The following is a 19394-nucleotide window of genomic DNA, read 5'->3' on the forward strand; positions in this document are numbered from 1 at the left end:
TCTTAGCGTTTTACACTATAAACAAGCGGGTGAGCCGATATATTTTTTAACATTGACATTCACAACCACGACCTCTGATCCAGTATGTATAAAATCAAAATAAATTTTGTATATGTAAGCCATTAAAGCCTCAGTTTTTCGTATCTACATTTTTAAGAAACTTACTGAGTGACCCTGGTTTGTATGTAACGCCTTAAGATTTAGATGGAAGTTACAGTGTCCGCTATAGGCACAAATACGAGGGCGTTCAATAACTAATGCAACACATTTTTTTTTTCTTTCTCAAAGCAGGTTGGTTTTACTCAGGATTCGAATATACCAGATTATTCCCCACTCTCCCGGCTACAAAACCATATTTTTCAACAAAACCCCCGTTCGATTTGACGGCGTTACTCCACCTTACTGGTAGGGCCTGTTTGCCCGCATCGTACCCTCTCTACTGGTCGATGTCGGAGCCAACATCTTGCTGCATCAATGAACTCCCCGTCATTCGCGAAATGCTTCCCGTGGAGTGCAACCTTCATTGGACCACGCAAATGCAAGTTCGGCGAGGCGCCGCAGTTGGTGGACGAGTGTGTCACCACTATCGGCAGAGTCCGCATCTCGTGGTCGTGCGGTAGCGTTCTCGCTTCCCACGCCCGGGATCCCGGGTTCCATTCCCGGCGGGGTCAGGGATTTTCTCTGCCTCGTGATGACTGGGTGTCGTGTGATGTCCTTAGATCAGTTAGGTTTAAGGGGCTCCGGAACGCCCTATACTTGCAATGTTAAAATAACGCTTATAAATTACATCTTTCCTCACAAAGTATTTGAGGTAGGAAGTTGAACTTTTTACAGATTATTTATTGGAATATGGGCTACAACTTAACACAGGGATTTTACAAAATTTTAGTTCAGTTATTAAAGATGATTTTTTTTTTCAATTGTAATGAAAATTCACAACATTTTTTTGCAATTTTTTATTTATATATTCAAAAATATACAGTTTTTTGGAAAAAGGCTGTGTTAAATTATGCAGAAGGTACTGTGTAACATTTACTGAAAGTTTGAAACAAATATGTTTGGAAGATCCTTAGAAAACATGTAATTAGTATGAGAAAATAAAAGTTTTGAGAATCGAGCGACAAAGATTGGATTAACTTTTTAGTGCATTCCAGGTCCATAGGATGGATTATCTTCATCCTCTGCAAACTCCTCCTCCAGCTTCCTCTTGTTCCTCCTCCTGTTTACTCTTGCTTGTATTTCTAGACTCTTTACAGCCCTGTCTGCAGCCCGAAGGCGTTCCTTGTCTAAAGCAAGCATCGCTCGTACCATGTTAGAACCTATCTTCATTCCCATATTTCTAAATACCTTGCACCTTACAATGTTGCCATCATTGAAAGTCGCAACAGCATCATACACACCAAAGTGAAGTGTTTCTATTCCAACAAATACAGTCTTGGGGATTCTCGACCATATAATACTATTTACACTGTCATTGGTGTTTTGAGTTTTTCCGTGAATACACTTTTTCAACAGTTCAGGTGCTGCTAAGTCTCTGAAAATAGGTTAGCCACAACACATACTTTATCTCACATCACTAAAGTGTACCTGATGAACACGGACGTTAATAATAACACCATTTGACAGCAGTTTAACAGCGCCACAGTGGGTCACGCCCATGTAGAACACATTTCAAAAAAAATTTAAAAACAGTTGTAGTCTTCGGAATTGAATAAATTATACATCTATTAAAAGGTAATAGTCTGCAGATTCAGAAAACGCAAAAAAGTAAAAATTGAACTTTTCATGATTTTCAGCCTTTCCGGAGCCCCTTAAGTAGTTCTAAGTTCTAGGGGACTGATGACCATAGATGTTAAGTCCCATAGTGCTCAGGGCCATTTGAACCATTTTGAACTATCGGCAGAGACGTCTAGTTGAGCAGCAAGGCGTTTGATTGTGATCTGCCAGTCACTTCGAATGAGTGTGTCCAGGCGTTCCAACATCGCAGGACTCGCAGCTGTCGTGAGGCCGGTATGCGGGAGATGGGACAGATTTGCGCCACATTGCTCACACACGCCTCGCCGTGTGCTTCTGTTCACTGCCAGCTTTCAGTAGACCTTCTGCAAGCGCCTCTGAATATCTGGGATGGTCTGGTTTCCCGCCACAAAAAACTCAATTACAGCTCTCTGCTTGGAACGCGCCTCCGTTATAGACGCCATTCTGAAAGCTACGTATAGCGCTGCTGCCATCGGAATTTCATGAAACTATAGCCGCTGGAGCGGCCGATGTACCACAGCAAATTCCGCATTTTTTCAGCCGAAACTGGCCGAGAAAAAATGTGTTACATTACTTGTTGAACGCTCCTCGTAGTTAAGACACCAAACTACAACTCCAGCCCAACGTAGGTGATTATTCTTTCTTGAAATCCTGGTCTGTTCAGCGTTATGGTTAAGCTGTCCGCCCCGATAGCTGAGTGGTCAGCGCGGCGGTCTGCCACGCCAAGGGGCCAGGGTTCGATTCCCGGCTGGGTCGGAGATTTTGTCCGCTCAGGGACTGTGTGTTGTGTTGTCCTCATTATCATTTCATCCAAATCAGTGGAAGACAACGGGAAACCACCGCTGGAATCACTTCCCTAGGCGCTCATGCGGTGGACCTCTCTGACGAGGCTTCCCCCATGACAAGACCTGCCGTAAGGCAGAACACAATTTTTTTTACGGTTAAGCTGAGAATGAAGTCTTGTTGACGTCGTAGTCATTCGCGAAAAGTCAATTAACGCCAATTTGTAGTTTTGTGTTTGTAAGCCAACAGGTGTTGCTGGGCCACATACACTATGTGATCAAAAGCATCCTGACACCCCCAAAAACACGTTTTTCATATGGGCTGCACTGCCAGGTACTACATATCAACGACCGCAGTAGTCATTCGACATCGTGAGAGAACAGAATGGGGCGCTCCGCGTAACTCACGGACTTCGAACGTGGTCAGGTGATTGCGTGTCACTTGTGTCATACGTCTGTACGCGACATTTCCACATTCCTAAACATCCCTAGGCCCACTGTTTCCGATGTGATACTGAAGTGGGAACGTGAAGGGACACATTCAGCACAAAAGGGTACAGGCCGACCTCGTCTGTTGACTGACAGACTGCTGACAGTTGAAGAGGGTAGTAATGTGTAACACGCAGACATCTATCCAGACCATCACACAGGAATTCCAGACTGCATCAGGATCCACTGCAAGTACTACGACAGGTGGGAGGTGACAAAACTTGGATTTCATGGTCGAGCGGCTGCTCACAAGCCACACATCACGTCGGTAAACTCCAAACGACGCCTCGCTTGGTGTACAGAGCGTAAACATTGGACGATTGAACAGTGGAAAGACGTTTGTGGAGTGACGAATCACGGTACAGAATGTGGCGATCCGAAGGCAGGGTGTGGGCACGGCGTATGCCCAGTGAACGTCATCTGCCAGCATGTGTAGTGCCAACTGTAAAGTTCGGAGGCGGTGGTGTTATGGTGTGGTAGTGTTTTTCATGGAGGGGGCTTGCACCCCTTGTTGTGTTGCGTGGCACTATCACAGCACAGGCCTACACTGATGTTTTAAGCACCTTCTTGCTTCCGACTCTTGAAGAGCAATTCGGGGATAGCGACTGCATCTTTCAACACGATCGAGCACCTGGTCCAAATGCACGGTCTGTGGCGAAGTGGTTACATTACAATAACATCCCGTAACGGACTGCCCTGCACCGAGTCTTGACCTGAATCCTTTGGGATGTTTTGGATTGCCGACTTCATGCCAGGCCTCACCAGCCGACATCGATATCTCCCCTCAGTGCAGCACTCCGTGAAGAACGGGCTGCCATTCCCCAGAAACGCTCCAGCACCCGATTGAACGTATGCCTTCGAGAGTGGAAGCTGTCATCAAGGCTAAGGGTGGGCCAACACCATACTGAATTCCAGCATTACCGATGGAGGGCGCCACGAACTTGTAAGTCATTTTCAGCCAGGTGTCTGGATACTTTTCATCATATAATGTACCTCATTCTTAAACAACATAAAATAATTACTGCCCCTGAGTACTCACTCGCATCCACTACTCGAAGGCTCGTTCAAGATAGTCACGGTATTAGTAACTATAGCAGTTTCTCAGGCAAAATTACTGCAGGTCTAATCAACTGTTTGTTTTCGACAGCTTCTTGTGACAAGCTATCTTCAGATAACTTATTTGTATCACTCCCACCTTTGAAATTCTGCAGGATAAAATACAGGGGGCGAAACCTTATGAAGAACTTGTACAGACATCAGACTGCAGTTTTAAGCGAGAAGGAAATGAAACGGAGGCATTAAATGAGAAGGAAGTCAGATAATATTGCACTCTACTCCATTTTATTCAGTCTGTTCCACCAAATATGTATGTTAACTTCTCTGCTATTCAATGAGTACTCACAGAAAATACCCCAACGTCACTGAAAATTGCAAAAGCAGGAAAAAATGGTACGAATGAATGTAAACTCTGATGATATGTAGGATGCCACATCAGAGGAGGCAGTTGGCAACCTCGCTTTTGCGGCAGGGAGAAGATGAATGTGAAGTCAAGCCCAGCCAGTAAACAGCCACTTATGGAACTGGAAATGTGGAAGCAAGCACCACTGCGCCTCATTGGTTTCGATGGGCGCAGTATCAGTATGTGACTGAGTTCTAGCAGGGCAGAGCGACTGGTCTCTGAGAAGTGCATTTCTGTTTGTAATAACCACGCTGTTACGAAAGTGGTGTGCTCGACACAAGAGCATGCTATGTAGTTCGCATGTAACTGAATGCATTCTCTTGGAGGGCTTCTGCACCAATCCATGGACTGTCAGACGACATTAAGGGGCTCCGGAAAGGCTCAAAATCATGAAAAGTTCAATTTTTACTTTCTTGCGTTTTCTGAATCTGCAGACTATTACCTTTTAATAGATATATAATTTACTCAATTCCGAAGACTACAACTATTTTTAATTTTTTTTTGAAATGTGTTCAACATGGGCGTGACCCACTGTGGCGCTGTTAAACTGCTGCCAAATGGTGTTATTATTAACGTCCGTGTTCATCAGGTACATTTTAGTGATGTGAGATAAAGCATGTGTTGTGGCTAACCTGTGATGGTTCAATATATATCGCTGGTGTGATTGTCAATTGTTTCATGTTTATTTACTCTGTCGTTATCTCGAAAATATTCGTAATTAATTCTGTTTCTTGAGTCTCTGTTTTGTTGAAGTATAATAATGAGTAAAAGTAAAGTTATTAGAAATCCTCTGAAGGCTTTTAAGAAAAGGAGAAATGTTGGAAAGCCAAAGGTATGTGTTATTACTGTAAATAATAACATTCTAACATTGTACGAGCGATGCTTGCTTTAGACAAGGAACGCCTTCGGGCTGCAGACAGGGCTGTAAAGAGTCTAGAAATACAAGCAAGAGTAAACAGGAGGAGGAACAAGAGGAAGCTGGAGGAGGAGTTTGCAGAGGATGAAGATAATCCATCCTTTGGACCTGGAATGCACTAAAAAGTTAATCCAAATCTTTGTCGCTCGATTCCCAGAACTTTTATTTTCTCATACTAATTACATGTTTTCTAAGGATCTTCCAAACATATTTGTTTCAAACTTTCAGTAAATGTTACACAGTACCTTCTGCATAATTTAACACAGCCTTTTTCCAAAAACTGTATTTTTGAATATATAAATAAAAAATTGCAAAAAAATGTTGTGAATTTTCATTACAATTGAAAAAAAATCATCTTTAATAACTGAACTAAAATTTTGTAAAATCCCTGTGTTAAGTTGTAGCCCATATTCCAATAAATAATCTGTAAAAAGTTCAACTTCCTACCTCAAATACTTTGTGAGGAAAGATGTAATTTATAAGCGTTACTTTAACATTGCAAGTATAGGGCGTTCCGGAGCCCCTTAAGTATCGCTCAATTACTGCTCATGGAAGCAATCGTATGAACACTTATTAAATACGCTGCTGGCAGTATTGTATGTACACCGAACGCCCTTTTTGTTTTAAAGAGTTTTGTCAACAATATTAGCACGACGCTGAAACAACGCAACATTTGTGCACCTGTCTGCGTCGACGGTTCGACATCTGGTGCGAGCTGGTGTTCATAAACACCCCCCCCCTCAAAATGCAACGCGCTACAACACAGTTGCTGATATACTGTGTGGCAAAATATGGTCTTTAACTGGCGAGTCTCGCTTCAAACTGTCCTATGTTGGCTACATAACTGTTAGCACGCACTGCTGAGTGCAGTGTGGAGAAACTGCTTTGTGTGATCATTTGGACACCGTGGATCCATGGCTGATGGCGTTGTTAGCCCACCGAAGGCTGTATGTCAGGCCGTTCCATACACACGGTGTGCGGGCTCTTGATTTAAGCTTCCTAGTGCCATGGCCCAAGCAAAATTTAAGGCTTAGAGGGGAACGTCAACCCTCCCACCCTTATCGTTTCCTCCTCCTGTAACTGTTAAGGAAACTTTTCCCTTGGCCCGAAATTGTAGAAGCACACTGTTGCCACGATAACGTATTCTGTTCGCTATCGACAAATTAGCATCAAAGGGGAAACAAATAAAATTACAAAACAAAGGCGTACTGCTCGCTAGGTTTACGACGAAACACTGCGCTGGCACGAAAACAGCTGGAACCACGTTCAACAATGGAGCTCTGTGTACAGTGTCGCCAAATCAGCTTATTTAGAGCTAATGTTCAAATGGTTCAAATGGCTCTGAGCACTATGGGACTCAACATCTTAGGTCATAAGTCCCCTAGAACTTAAAACTACTTAAACCTAACTAACCTAAGGACATCACACACACCCATGTCCGAGGCAGGATTCGAACCTGCGACCGTAGCAGTCCCGCGGTTCCGGACTGCAGCGCCAGAACCGCTAGACCACCGCGGCCGGCATTTAGAGCTAACTCTCGCTTTTTTTTATATCATTTAGTTGGCAAATGAGTAGTTCAGATGGGTTCCGGAAGTATGTCTTTTTCACAATAATTTGCCTCTTTTCTAGCTTCACCCCCCCCCTCCCCCCTTCACTATAGGAAAGCACTGAACTAAGATTTCTGAACACGCCTGAATATTCTGTGGAAATGTATAATTAGACTGAATTACAAAGCACAAGATGGCAAAGTAAAGCTAGGTTGGCGTGCGTTTCAGGCACGTCTGCATACACACACGCAATACCAAAAACGTACTGCGAAACATAAACAGTTGAGAGCCTTAGTAGAAATACTGTTGCGACAGAGCTGACAGTGAAGTATTGCAACTTCACAATAGTGAAGGAAGCTGTTCTAAGCAAAGCAGACTTTGATTTATGCAGAATGAATCGGAAGTCGTTGGGCTTCCAAGTAGCAATAAACAATGAGTCAGAGACTGAACCGAGGAGAGGAACAGCGAACTTCTACTTACTGCAGTAGCTTACTAAGTGTACAAAGTACTGTAGTGTAATATTACAGTGTAGATATTGTGAAGTCTGTGGTTTAAGTACCTACCAGAAACATTATTCATATTTTTAGTCTCAGAGAAATACTATTGGTTAAAAACAGTCTTGGTTGCAATTTTATTTTTTTCACTAAAATTGCAACCAAGACTGTTTTTAACCAATACTGTTAAGCACTGGTGTGCTGTATGCCACGTATGGATTGGAAGAATTTCTCAGAGAAATAGTTATGCGAAAGAAACTGACAAGATGATGTTTAAACACATTTTTGCGCAAAAAGATCGAGGTTTTAAAAATCGACTGATATTTTATGCGCATATCATAGATAGAAAATCTCAAATTGTTTTTGCCTTCGAAGTACAAGTGCATCAAAAAATCATTTTCTAATGAGATGCACAAGGCACACCTCTAAATTTTTGTTCTTCTACGCTATACCCTTTCTGGAAGCCTTACATTTTTTAATATCTCCGTATTTTCCCTCCAGCTATTAAAACAATTAAAATGAATCACCATAAACGCATTTGAGATCTGATGCAAAATTCTGTGGAACAGTATTTCCTGAAGTTGTTTTAAACTGAATTACATATTTATTGCGTAAACCAAAGTAAATCATTTTTGAAGAAGTTGATCCAAACAAAATATATATATATATATTCCTTCAAAATAATGTCAGCGTTGATTAAATTTTGGTGTGTGTGTGTGTGTGTGTGTGTGTGTGTGTGTGTGTGTGTGTCTGTGTGTGTGCGCGCGCAAAAATTTGATCAAATACTTCCTCATACAGTTGGAGTTACCTAACGGTACATTCCTTACTGCATTTTTGTATACGTCACTCCTCCCCTTAAATATATTACACAGTGTAATTACTGCAAAAATAGAACTGCACAATAATACAATACTGGTTTATTTCAGCTCTTTTTGTAGACACATTTACTTAATTTCATTTTGGAGAGTTGCAATACTGGTTTGTTACTTCGCTGCAGTATTGTCGAATCGCTTCTGGGATCGTAACTACGCCCAGCCGCTGTGGGCTTACGGTGACGTCCGTATCGCTTTTGTCGTCAGTTCCTACATTTCCCTTTCCTACATCACATACTTCAGCCGACAAGACACTGTGCTGGCGAAGATAAAAGCAGCAATGCGAACGTCGTTTCCATTTGGCATGTATTCGTTATTATGTCAACAGTAAGTCCACGGCACCAACCTTACAATGGATCGCGAACGTAACTAAAATGGACTTTTATTTGTCCTCTCCATTTCGTCACTATTTCTATCGCAGAATAATGCTGGAATATTTTCGCTGAGGTCCTGCTAACACAGAGGAGGCCAGCAAGTCCAATGGGTTAGTGGATATGTTGTTTTTTTATGCAGCCATCGTCACCCGTGGCGCTGATAGAGCTTAACAGTTTTGATGCTGTACTCAGTTCCACTGACCGATGATTAATTCCTGACAACTCATGGTCACAGAGGTAAATTTACCATCGACAAAGACAGCGTCGCTGGATGCAGATTGTTAGAAGTAGGCAGTGATCTCGTCAAAACGAACCAATCCAGCGTTTTGTTGTCACAAAGGCACTTGAAACTCCTCTTTTACAGAATTCAGGTCCAACTCCATGCCGCTACAATGCGTACGTATACGGAAAATACAATTTACGAATGATTTCAATTTCATTATAGATCTGTAGATGCTTCCGGGCTGAATAGCTGAAGTTATAATCCACAGTAATCTACATTAGAACATTCTCTACAGAAAACTGCACGGACAACATTGCCCGAGCCAACCTCTCGACTCAGCTTTAACATTACACATCTCAAGATTCTAGTTATGAAGACGATGCATCTGTTTCTGTGTCGTAAATGTTGAGTGGAAACGGAAGCAAGCATTCAGATACAGTAAATATTTTGAGATCAAGTGCAGCTGACAGGAATGGCACAAGCTTGTCTTGTGTAAGCCTACACATAAGAGACTGGCTGACTTTATTAGATGGTCAGATTCCGTAAAACAAGATCTTCCCAGTCCCACGACCATAAAAGCTTCTCCCACACTCTTATTCACATAGGGCTATAAACTGCAAGTTTTATCGCTACGCAACAGCCGTTGCAGCGTGAACCAGAGTGAGGAGTGATAAAATCGTTGTATTAACGGAAATGTTTCCAACATTTAACCCACTGAGTTTTTGTCTGCTATGAAAATGCTGTACTACTTATAACATTGCAAATCTTCGATTGTTATACACGTTAACGTTGGTAGCGTAAAATGAGACTTAATTAGTATCGAAATACGAAAATCGAGCTCTCTTATATCTGGAGCCTACTTTGCAAAGACTGTAACTTTTTTTCTTTTCTTTTACAACGAGCAGAGGATATAATAGTCTACAGGCGTACACGAAGATCTGCACTGACACCAGGGAATAAGGACCCAACTTCGAAAGATATGTTACGCAGCGAAAACGAGCTTTACCTACCCCCAGTTACCTGGGAAAACTAAAGTCTTAAAGATATTTAACGACAGCAGTGTATTGTAAGAGGGGCAATCAAACGAAAACAAGACAAATGAAAAAAAGTAAGTGAACTATTTATTATTAATAATGAACTCCACCATAACTGTTAATGCATTTATATCACTGCGGTAGAAGACGGTAAATGATTTCATGGAAAAAAAAAAGTTTGCGGTTGCCTGTGGAACCATGAGGTTCAAATGGTTCAAATGGCTCTAAGCACTATGGGACTTAACATCTGAGGTCATCAGTTCCCTAGAACTTAGAACTACTTAAACCTCACTAACCTAAGGACATAACATACACCCATGCCCGAGTCAGGATTCGAACCTGCGACCGTAGCAGCTGCGCGGTTACGGACTGAAGGGGGCTATAACCGCTCGGCCACAGCGGGCGGCGAACCATGATGTACCCAGCGTGCACCTCTTCGTGCAAAGCGATCCAAAGACATGGAAATCGTATGGGGACAGATCGGCATTACATGTCAGGGCTTCCCAGCGAAAATTCTGTCGCTTTGTCGAAACAACGTTAGTAACATTCTGCAACAGAATGATGCTGTTCGTCAACTTTCCTGGCCGGCGTTTGAACTTGGCAGCGCCCTTTAATTTTCGCAGTGTCCAAGTACCGCTGTGCGTTAATTGTGGCGCCACATTCCAGAAAGATCTCATCGGTATAGAGTTCATTTAAGAGAACGGATTCTCAGTCGAACAAGGATAGCAAACTGTAGGTGATTTTCTCTTAAGATCTACCTAGCTTTCTCCTGAAGTGGCTTAAGGTAATCTTAATCACGTGACACTGGGATTCCACCTCGCTTGGTTGATGTTCAAGGGGTACTTCGCATGGGTTCATATACAAGGGGTATCCAATAATGATTTTCGAAGTCCCGAAACACTTAAATTTCAGGTTCTGTTTCACTCTGCGGAACAGTGGAGGAGTGTGGCAGCAAAATCCATAGAGTTTTATTTTTGGGCAAAAAAACGAGCGTTGCACGATTGGAAGCGCTGTTGTGGTAGGGGAAGCAAATTCATACTCGTCACAATGCAGCCAATTTTTCTACAGTGTTTCCCACAGTCATTTTAACTCTTGGAGACTGTGGAAACTTGCTGTAATTCAACGTGGAATTGAATAACACCATCCACAAATCAAGCCTGCATTGTTTTCGAGTAGGTTCTCACCTGTTTGTCTCTCATCAGTTGTGGCAATGAAGGGTTCTTTGACGTCTTATTGTTGCTTGGGTTCTCTGTCAAATCGTCTACGTTTCGCAACCTGTAAATGATTTTTGAGAAAGGCTCCATACTTAAACAGAGTTACGTTATGGCAAGGCTTCATAACTGCTGAATATATGAAAAAACATCAACGAAAACAAGCATGCCCACCAAACTACCGCTTGCGCACAGATATTGGTCAGCTGATTCAAAATGATGTGTATGTAGGTGTCAAGCCGGAAAAGTCGCCACTGCATCCCTCCCCCTACAGAGGAGAGAAGTTGTCCGAAGCCGGTGGGAGAGGGCAAGGTTCCTGTCGATTTTTCGGCCTAGTGGATTATTTCCATATTTCTGTTGGGTTATTGTACAGTGCACAGTTAGTCACACGAATGATTGGGGAAACAGAAGGAAGAAGAGAAGCCAGCCGGAGTGGCCGAGCGGTTCTAGGTGCTTCATTTTGGAGCCGCGCGACCCCTACGTTCGCAGGTTCGAATCCTGCCTCGGGCATGGATGTGTGTGATGTCCTTAGGTTAGTTAGGTTTAAGTAGTTCTGAGTCCTAGGGGACTGATGACCTCAGATGTTAAGTCCCATAGTGCTCAGAGCCATTTTGAAGAAGAGAAGCTGAAACCCTTGCAGCGTACAGCCTCCTTTTTTTTTTTAATAACACCAAGGAAAGCGTCCATTGGTTATAACATTTCACTACTGTACTGGGTAATGGGGGTGGAGATCCCCGGCTGGCCCCATCCAGCCTCATGTTTACCTTGACCGGCAGATGACATTGGAAATTAGTGGTAAGTTCCTATGGGACCAAACTGCTGAGGTAATCAAATGGTTCAAATGGCTCTGAGCACTAAGAGACTTACCATCTGTGGTTATCAGTCCCCTACTTAAACCTAACTAACCTAAGGACATCGCACACATCCATGCCCGAGACAGGATTCCAACCAGCGACCATAGCGGTCGCGCGGTTCCGGACTGTAGCGCCTAGAACCGCAGCGGCCACATCGGCCGGCGCTGAGGTAATCGGTCCCTAGGCTTACATACTACTTAATCTAAAAGTAACATACGCTAAGGACAGGACACACACACACACACACACACACACACACAGACACACACACACACACACACACACACACACACACACACACACACACACGAGGGAGGACTCGAATCTCCGACGGGTGGAGCCGCGCGAAGCGTGGTAAGGCGCCCGAGACCGTGCGGCTTCGGGAGATGATTTCCTTCTACAGTCCAAGCTTTCATTCTTTAAACTGTCATCTCTGTCTTTATTCCTCGAATTGCATCGTGAACGTCTCAGAGCTTAGCGTCTCTATTCGATGAACAGATCTCTCTCAACAGCGTCGCTCGCCACCGTTCCACAAGGAACAGCGGATGGGCAACGACGAGAAACCCTGTGGTCAACAACTGTATGTAACCACCTCTCCTACACTTGTCGGACAAATAGTAGCGAGGAGCAGCCGTTTTATCATCATAATTTGAAACGACTGTCTCAGTGTTGTTGCGCCTGAGTACTCAAACAACCACCACCACCACCACACCCAGAGAATGCCCCTGAACAGCCTCCTAAGTTTTGTCGGCGGAGTTCTGCTTCATCCGGTATACGAGGTGCATTCAAGTTCTAAGGCCTCCGATTTTTTTTCTAATTAACTACTCACCCGAAATCGATGAAACTGGCGTTACGTCTCGACGTATTCGCCCTGCAGACGTACACATTTTTCACAACGCTGACGCCATGATTCCATGGCAGCGGCGAAGGCTGCTTTAGGAGTCTGTTTTGACCACTGGAAAATCGCTGAGACAATAGCAGCACGGCTAGTGAATGTGCGGCCGCGGAGAGTGTCTTTCATTGTTGGAAAAAGCCAAAAGTCACTAGGAGCCAGGTCAGGTGAGTAGGGAGCATGAGGAATCACTTCAAAGTTATCACGAAGAAACTGTTGCGTAACTTTAGCTCGATGTGCGGGTGCGTTGTCTTGGTGAAACAGCACGCGCGCAGCCGTTCCCGGACGTCTTTGTTGCAGTGCAGGAAGGAATTTGTTCTTCAAAACATTTTCGTAGGATGCACCCGTTACCGTAGTGCCCTTTGGAACGCAATGGGTAAGGATTACGCCCTCGCTGTCCCAGAACATGGACACCATCATTTTTTCAGCACTGGCGGTTACCCGAAATTTTTTTGGTGGCGGTGAATCTGTGTGCTTCCATTGAGCTGACTGGCGCTTTGTTTCTGGATTGAAAAATGGCATCCACGTCTCATCCACTGTCACAACCGACGAAAAGAAAGTCCCATTCATGCTGTCATTGCTCGGCAACATGCCACACGGGCAGCCATGTGGTCGTCCGTCAGCATTCATGGCAATCACCTGGATGACACTTTTCGCATTTTCAGGTCGTCATGCAGGATTGTGTGCACAGAACCCACAGAAATGCCAACTCTGGAGGCGATCTGTTCAACAGTCATTCGGCGATCCCCCAAAACAATTCTCTCCACTTTCTCGATCGTGTCGTCAGACCGGCTTGTGCGAGCCCGAGGTTGTTTCGGTTTGTTGTCACACGATGTTCTGCCTTCATTGAACTGTCGCACCCACGAACGCACTTTCGACACATCCATAACTCCATCACCACATGCCTCCTTCAACTGTCGATGAATTTCAAATGGTTTCACACCACGCAAATTCAGAAAACGAATGATTGCACGCTGTTCAAGTAAGGAAAACGTCGCCATTTTAAGTATTTAAAACAGTTCTCATTCTCGCCGCTGGCGGCAAAATTCCATCTGCCGTACGGTGCTGCCATCTCTGGGACGTATTGACAATGAAAGCAGCCTCATTTTAAAATAATGCGCATGTTTCTATCTCTTTCCAGTCCGGAGAAAAAAAAATCGGAGTCCTTAGAACTTGAATGCACCTCGTATTGGATCTTGTCCACCTCGACGCACAATACACGAAATGTATCCGCAGTTGCGAATATGGACAACCATCAGCTGCATAATGTGATGACGACAATGAAAATTTGTGCCGAGCCGGGACTCGAACCCGGATTTCGCGCTTATCACGAGCGGTTGCCTTATCATATACCTGTATGAGCACGACCTTAGGCCATACCCGAACTTCCGTATGTCTTCAACCAAGCGTCTACAACCTGTACACGTACATCCGTTATGTATATTCCCGTACAGGGGACACATTTTACATGGAAGTCGCTGGCCTGGTGTCGGCGAATACATACGATATTGCAGTGCCTGTGTTATTCCGAATTACGATGCGATGTTCCTTCGGACATGCATATACGTCCAAAGGAACAAGCACTGCGGTGACTACAGCCGTTATGAAAATGTATGCAGACATGTTCGAACGTTGCATCGTAACTCGGAGTAACATACGCACTGCAATACTGTGTCGTATCGTATCAACGGACAGTTGCGGTTCTCCTGTACGACGATAGCTTTTAAGGATGGCCGTCCACCACACCGCACTACCGCACTTGTCCTGTGAAGGACTGCAGAACTCTATGAACTACGGTATGTCTTAACTGGTCATCTCTATCTATCGATACCACGGGGCCGCGCGGGATTAGCCGAGCGGTCTAGGGCGCTGCAGTCATGGACTGTGCGGCTGGTCGCGGTGGAGGTTCGAGTCCTCCCTCGCGCATGTGTGTGTGTGTGTGTGTGTGTGTGTGTGTGTGTGTGTGTGTGTGTGTGTGTCTTCAGGATAATTTAGGTTAAGTAGTGTGTAAGTACAACAGAGTAAAGACTATGACATGGGAACAAAACAGAGCAGGAAGTGCTACTATGGAAATTTTGAGTAAAGACGAAGAGGTAGTGTACAAAGATCGTGACGATGTCCTCCAGAGATGGGAAGAATATATAAAAGAGCTATATGACACAAATAGCAAACCAGAAACTCTGGAACTTGAATCACACAACAGTGTAAGTGAAGAAGAGAAAGGACCGATCATCATAATGGAAGAAGTAAAGTCTGCCATTGCTGCGATGAAAAAAGGCAAAGCAGTAGGTACAGATACAATACCGGGTGAAATACTAAAATGCTTGAACCACAATGGAATAACAGAAATATTGAGGTTATGTAATAAAATATATGACAGTGGTGAATGGCCTGAGGACTTTTTGACAACAGTAATGATTCCATTACCGAAAAAACAAGGAACCAAGAAATGCAGCGAGCACAGGACAATCAGCCTCATTTCACATGCAGCCAAAGTGATGTTAAGAATAATTAATAAAAGACTTGAAAAAGTAATGGAGGAGAATCTCGGAGAGGAGCAGTTTGGCTTTAGACGGAATACGGGCACCAGAGATGCAATAGGGCTCCTACGAATCTTGGGAGAAAGGTTTATTGAAAAAGGAAGAGACCTATATATGTGCTTCATCGATTTAGAAAAGGCATTTGACAATGTGGTTTGGGACCAGCTGGCGACTATTATGAGGGAAAAGAGAGTGGACTGGAAAACCAGAAGACTTATAAACTCATTATACCTTAATCAAAAAGTTTCAGTTAACGTGAGAGGAGAAAGTACAAACTGGATCAGACTAGGGAAAGGAGTAAGACAAGGATGCTGTTTATCACCTACTCTTTTCAACCTGTACTTGGAAAATATGACTGACCAATGCTCATTAGATGACAAAGGAGTAGAAATTGGAGGAAGAAGAGTAGGATGCTTGAGATTTGCTGATGACATGGTCCTTCTAGCCACAGGGGAAAAAGAATTACAGGATTTGGTGGACACCATTGCAACTAACGGAAAAAAATATGGAATGAAAATTAACACAAATAAAACAAAAGTATTGGCAATAGGAGGAAATAAGGAAATAAAAATTGTGCTGAATGGAGAAACACAGGTGCAAAATTTTAAGTATCTTGGAAGCAGGATAGACACCGACTGGAAGTGCACCATAGAAATTAAAACAAGGATAGCAATGGCAAAAGAGGCGTTTTATAAGAAAAGGAGAATCTTCTGCAGCGGTCTGGACAGAGAACTCAGAAAGAGACTCATAAAATGTCTTGTATGGAGTGTTCTTCTATATGGCGCTGAAACATGGACTTGAGGAAAAAAGACAGAGAAAGGCTGGAGGCTCTTGAGATCTGGACATGGCGGAAGATGGAAAGAATAAGTTGGATGGACAGAGTAAAAAATGAAGAGGTACTGAGAAGAGTGGGAGAGAAAAGACAGTTACTAGATTTAATAAAGAGAAGAAAAAGAAATTGGATTGGGCATATATTAAGAAAGAATGACGGACTGATAAAAACAGTTTTAGAAGGTTATGTAGAAGGGAAAAGGAAGCGAGGAAGGAAGAGATTCCAGATACTGGATGACATGATGGACGGTACAACATACAGCAGCCTTAAGAAGGAAGCAATGGATCGCAGAAAATGGAGAGGCAAAGGACCTGCTAATATAGCAGATAACTGATGATGATGATGAGTGTGTAAGCTTAGGGACTGATGACCTTATCAGTTAAGTCCCATAAGATTTCACACACATTTGAACATTTTTTGATACCACGGGGGCACTGTAAATGGTCTTGGAATTTAAGTGTAGCATAAGTTTTCGTTCAGGTACACGCGTTGCAAAACAAACAATGTCTTTCGCGAATAGTGTTATCGAACTCCTCTCGATGTCAAGGCGTTTCCATTACTCTGTCAGTCCAACCGACGGTAGAAATAGGAATAACTAGACATGCCTCCCACGGAAGTGAGCGACAACCCTTACTGTTCATGCTGCATATTAGTGACCCGGCGGAAAATATTAATTAAAAGCTTCAGAGCTATGATTCAGTTACCTGCAGTGAAGTACAATCTGAGAAAACGCAGTGAAGTACAATCTGAAAAAAAAGAGCTCCACAACATTCACTCAGACGTTGATAACATTTCAAAGTAGGAGACGAGGTAGTGGCAGAATTGAAGCTGCGAGGATGGGTCGTGAGTCGCACTGTGGTAGCTCAGATGGCAGAGCACTTACCCGCGAAAGGCAAAGGTCCCTAGTTCGAGTCTCGGTCCGGCACACAGTTTTAATCTACCAGGAAGTTTCATTTCAGAGCTGTACACAGATTGACAACTTGCTTTAAATGTACAGAAATGTAAAACTGTGTGCTTCACAAAACAGTAATGAGTCGTCATCGGAGTCAGTAAACTCATACCTATACCTGGGTGTACCAGCTGTTGCGATCTGAGGAGTTCGATCACATAGGCTCAATCGCAGGTGAGCGTGCTGTATTCCCTCCCTTAAGTGTACTACGGAAATCAAGTCACTTGCTCTCTGCAACTTTGTATACGAACACTCTCAGCACCGGTAACTCTTAAATACACGGCCGGAAAAAAAATCTCAATAACACCAAGGAGGAGTCGTGCAACGAAAGTTGGCACGCGTATTTCTACATCTGAAACATTATGTCTATTCAAATTTCATGCCAGTCGCATAAGAGTGGCACTAGTAGCACCACTATGATGATGCAAATCAGGTTGCACTACGAGAGTAGCTTGACCTGCTCGACCACCAGGTTGTGTTGATACAGTGTGAAGTATGGAACCCTGCGCAAACGGTCGGTCAATACGATTTAAGCAACATGCAGTCATTGAATTCTTGACAGCAGGAGGAGTCACCCCAAAGGAGATTCATCGGAGAATGAAAGCAGTTTATGCTGATTGTGTTGATGTGAGTAGTGTGCGTCGGTGGGCGATTAAGTTTAAAGGTGTTGAGGCAGGAACATCTGACCTGCGTGACAGCCAAAGATTCTCCTGTGACAGCAGCCACCGAGTTTCACGAGCAAAATGTTAACAGATTGATTCAGTACGATCGTCGTACACTCATGCAAGCACAATCGGCATTTCATTTCACAATAACGTGTGGGTCACATTATTGCTTTGCTTCGCTATTAGAAGATCTGCGGACGATATGTACCCCGGATGATTACTCCAGAAATGAAAGCGCATTGAAATTTGCCAGGGACTCCTCTCGCGTTACGAGAAAGAAGGTGACGCCTTTATCCATTCAATTGCGACAGGAGACGAAATGTGGGTAAACCATTACGGCCCGGAGACTAGACGTCAGTCTATGGAATATCGACACAAAGACTCGCCCCCAGAAAAAGAAGTTCAAGACGCAGCCCTCAGCTGGGAAAATCATGGCCACAGTGTTGTGGGACGCAGATCCATGTTGATTTCCTTGATCGTGGAACAACAATAAATTCAGAGCGTTACATCACAACGCTGCGAACTCTGAATCGACGGCTAACAAAGGTCGGAAAGGAAAAGGGAAATGTTTTCTGCAGCACGGCAATGGCAAATCACACACTTCACGTGCCACCACAGCAGAACTTCAGTGACAATCTCACCACCGTAGGGCATCCTCCATACAGTCCAGATTTAGCACCGTCTGACTTCCATCCGTTCCCGATACTGAAAGACGATCTGCTGGGACATCATTAAGCTTCTGATGAAGACGTCGAGAGAGCTGTGAGACTGCCGTGGTTGCGGAAACAGAGTGTCGACTTCTTCCGTGCCGGCTTCAGAAAACGTGTTCATCAAAAATGGTTCAAATGTCTCTGAGCACTATGGGACTTAACATCTGTGGTCATCAGTCCCCTAGAACTTAGAACTACTTAAACCCAACTAACCTAAGGACATCACACACATCCATACCCGAGGCAGGATTCGAACCTGCGACCGTAGCGGTCGCGCGGTTCCAGACGAAAATATTCCCATCCAAACCCAAATAACGAAGGTGGAGGCATTACTTTGCGTTCAACCCTCGTAGATAGTGTTCTTCCCCGAACACTTCTGAGTAACAATGGCCTATTGGACCCTCTCCCACATGCCTCTGGTAACTGGTGAATTCCGTTGGGCTGGAACGCAGCGAGTGGAGGTGTTGGCTGGGAAGTTTTACCCGCGCCGGCGCGCTCTCTTGCCGCTATTTAAGGCAGCGAGCAACGGGCGTGGCGATAAACCGGCGCCTGCCTGCCTGCCTGGCCGCCCGCCTGCTGGGATCGTAAAGTGTTCCAGCGACCGCTCTCGGCTCCAGCGACCTTTCGGGCTTCTCTGCGCTGGAGGCGCGTCGCCAAGCGATCGCTGCGATGAACATTCTCAAGAGGCTAAAACTCTCTGTGTGTAGGACCGAAAACCTCTTAACCAGCAGGGCCGGATTTACGCGTAGTCTAGGTAAAACGTGGCATAGGGTGCCGAGAGACCAGGAGTGACACA

The 19394-nt window shown here is 44.2% G+C and overlaps 1 protein-coding gene across 1 annotated transcript in view; it reads right to left on the reverse strand.

The window, feature by feature from the left end:
• The window catches only part of LOC126190803 (frizzled-7), a 139461-nt gene that overhangs the window by 54084 nt on the left and 65983 nt on the right, over positions 1 to 19394 (reverse strand). The gene's annotated exons all lie outside the window — the stretch shown is intronic.

The sequence above is a fragment of the Schistocerca cancellata genome, chromosome 6 (genome assembly GCF_023864275.1).
Source record: "Schistocerca cancellata isolate TAMUIC-IGC-003103 chromosome 6, iqSchCanc2.1, whole genome shotgun sequence".
In the NCBI taxonomy this organism is placed as follows: domain Eukaryota; kingdom Metazoa; phylum Arthropoda; class Insecta; order Orthoptera; family Acrididae; genus Schistocerca; species Schistocerca cancellata.